The sequence below is a fragment of the Austrofundulus limnaeus genome, unplaced genomic scaffold (genome assembly GCF_001266775.1).
Source record: "Austrofundulus limnaeus strain Quisiro unplaced genomic scaffold, Austrofundulus_limnaeus-1.0 Scaffold229, whole genome shotgun sequence".
Lineage (NCBI taxonomy): Eukaryota > Metazoa > Chordata > Actinopteri > Cyprinodontiformes > Rivulidae > Austrofundulus > Austrofundulus limnaeus.
In genome coordinates this window covers 582,153-585,889 of record NW_013952631.1, presented here as the reverse complement: position 1 = coordinate 585,889, position 3,737 = coordinate 582,153, and positions in this window count along the sequence as shown.

Here is a 3,737-nt window from a genome sequence, read left to right as displayed (position 1 = left end):
ACCATAGACTTTGTATGTAAACCTGCTGCTCCTGACGCTGAAATCGCGTTCGGTGTGAACGCAGTGTTAGCTTGATAGCTATTTATAACTTATAGAAAGAGTGCAACATAATTTACATGTAACGTTATGACAAAAGGAGCACTTGTGTAGATAAAGTATGGGCAASWCWTGATAGTTAAAAATWTATTGTTGATGGTTCTTACCCGTGACGGCAGCTTAGCTCTGAGATCTGTGTGTTACGGTGAGATCACCTCTTGTTCCCTTTCAGTCAATTCACTCGGTACAACACCATGTATGGGAACCACGCCCCTGCGTGTCCTGGCTCCCATACATGATGTTGTACCTCGTTCCTTTCCTTCAGGGAACAGTAGTTATATGCATAACATTACGTTTTCAAGCGTGCTCGCTCCCGACTGTGCCGTGCTGTGGGGGAGGAGCCTAGGAAGGGGAGCTGAGAGCAGGGGGAGGGACTACAAGGTTGTTTCTGTTCAAAATTTTTCTAAGTTTTTGGGTTCCCAAGAAACTACTTACAGCAGCTTTAAGAAACACACATTCAAGAAGACATACAAGACAAACATGGGGGAACAGGTGAAACCGGTCATGCAGCAAACACAGTTGCGCTACCTTTGTTACCAGTCCAATCCTGGTCTCTGAGGGCTATTTATCCTGCATGTTTTAGAGCTTTTCCTGCTCCAACCTGATTTGAAGGCATTAAACAGTATTCTGTAGAACATGCAGAGGTAAACCTCGTCGCTGAATCAGGAGTGTTGGAGCAGAGAAACAAGTAAAACATGCAGGACGGCAGCCCTCAACTGGACACCCCTAATTTAGGTTTAGCCTTAAATGTGTTAATCTAGTCAGAATTAAACTTTGTTTTTCCAAAGTTAGTTTGTTCAAAGATTTTAAAGACATAATATTTGAAGGAAACCCCACTTGAAATGATCTGAAATACTCTGTTATTAACTTGATAATTGTTGTGAACAGTGTCTCTCTTTCTCCACCTAACTTTGACAGGTCTGCTGTCATCCTGGACTCGTCCTTGCAGTTTGGACTGATGTGGATCTCAGCTTACACGTCTCTGCTGTTCACCGGGCAGCGTCAGCATCCTCGTCTGGGTGAGAAAATTCAAAAGTTAACATCAACAGATCTGACGCCGTGACCTTCCTGCTTCAGTTACATCACGCCACAGCGACCGCGGGGAGGCTGCAAACACTGAAAGCCACAAAAGAATATGGCCTCGAAGCACAACAGCTCCGCTGAGACTCACAAAAAAAAAACTCAAAAAAATACTCAGAGCGTTGTTTCTGCAAAGGTCACTGTGATGCTGGGAAGGGTATTTAATGCTTGATTTGCTCAGTGTGGGAGAGAACCAAACTTTTAAAGTAGTTCTACTACTGTTATTACGTAGCCCGCGAGGGGACATGGGGGATTTTTTTTCTTTTGTGTTACCTTGCAATTCTATTCCCTCGCAAAAGCCATTTATCATAGTTGTGCCTGCTGGTTTATTAACAAATTCACATGCTCACCAATTGGGATTAAATGTATCACAGACAGATGCATGAAGATATTTAATAAGCAGATATTTTAAATCTGTGCTGCCACAAAATATCACTGTCAATTCCCAAACTTGTGGAGATACATCCTGTTTTGGTAACTGGATATTTCAAAATAAAAGTCTGATTTAATTCAGTTCATGCAAAACAAAAGTATCGTGTGGGAAAGCAAAACAATTTTGTGAGGGAATGCAAACGTTTTGGGAGTTAATGCAATTCGTGGGAATGCAAAGACCCCCCCCCCCCACACACACACACACACACACCCCATGTCTCCTCACGGGCTCCATATGTTACAATGTGTTTGGATTTTGAATCGTTTTGGTTGTACACCAGTTTACAGTCCAGCACAAAGAAAAACAAAGAAACAGTAATTTTTGTGGTAGTTTTTCAACTACAGCAAAACTTTCAACAATAACTTGCAACATTCAAAGGAATGTTTGGAGGAAAAACAGTGAAATTTATTGCAAACAGGAGCATAAATCATGATTTGAGTTTTGCTAATCATGTCAGGAGTGTAAATGAAGTAAACTAAAGCAGAAAAAGAAAGGTTAGCTTCTGCAACAGAATAATATTAACCTGAAAATCCTAATGCAAATAAAGAAATTACATTTTCCTAATGTGAATGCTAATGAAAACATAAGAACAAACTTTGATTGAACTTTAATAAAGAGCTCACAAAAAAAGAAAATTAGTAAAACAAATCATCAAAGTAAAATGAAAGTTAATGATTTTTGTATCAAATGTTTGATTTGTGCTCGTTAGAGATGGAAATAAAAGTTGTGAAGCCTCACTAAATGTGTTGTGATTTAAACTCATCGTTCACTCAGCTCGCTGCTCAGAGGAACAGAGGAGTTCAAACATGAAACTCAACATATAGAAGCCAGCCTGTGTGATAGAAAGAACAAACTGTTCTTGTCCACTGAAGACAGAGCAGCAAAGTGATTACACACTGAGTGAGAAGAACGTCAGCTTTCCTGTTCAGGACACATTACTGACCTGCTGGAGAGATTTACTGTAAAGGCTGGTGTCAGGGCTGTGCACGCTGCAAGAAAAATCCTTTTTATTTAACTGGATGAGCACTGGCTCTTCTGAACCAGTTAATAAATACGAATTATTATTACTATTAATAATTGTGCCAAGGAGTTTAGGTTCCGGTAGTAGGTTTGTCTGTCTGTGCACAGCTTTACTCAAGAAGTTATGAACAGTCTTTCAAGGTTCAGGAAATGTTGAGGTTGTTGAAAAACAACTGAATAAACGGTGATAATCTGGATCATCAGCTTGAACGACCCTCTCTGAGTGATTTTTTTTTTGTTAATTATAAAACTAAGCTTGAATTATTCCTTACCACCTTGGTAGGTGAGTCTGTAATAGAGTACATCTGTGTGTATTCATATCTAGATTGTAATAATTGGAGTCAATCCAGTTTAGATGGTTGCCACCAGGGGCGGAGCTAAACATTGATACAAGGGGTGGCCAAGGTGTTAGGGGGCACTTATAAATGAAAGACCTGGAGAAAACCCACAGAAACACAAGGAAGACAAGCAAACTCTTTGTAGAAAGACCCCAGGCCCACCCCAAAGCTTGAACCCAAAAACGTCTTGCCTCAAACTACTAATTGATTCGGCTCGTCTAATCTTTTTTTTTAACTTTGACATATGAGGCGGACGATATGCATTAATAAATGCTAGTGTTATTCACACCATTTTATTTTAGGAAAAGGAGAATATTGTACAGCATCCTAGTGAGAAGTGGAATGATACACACTGTGTTGAAATTATCATTACTGCAGTTTGGTTTCTTTATCTAGCTGATCTAATGATCTAATTTCATTTGAAATTGTTCTAATTATAAAAAAGAATAAAAAGTCTGAGCTGCGTAAAGCTTAGGATTTTATTTGAACATAAAAAGATGGTGGCAAATTGTCACACTGGATCAGTGGTTCTTCAAAAAAAAAAAAAAATTCTGTGGGGCCCTCTCTTTGGAGAAACAAAATTGTCCATGAACCCCCAAGACTCCCCCAGACCCCCAGAACAAAACAATAAGAATGTGTGAAATATTCAAACATATGTTTAACGCCCAGCTGGGGTCTCACTCCACAGTTTTAGAACTTCATGCGAAAAAGAATTCACTCTCACACACACACACACACACACACACACACACACACACACACACACACAC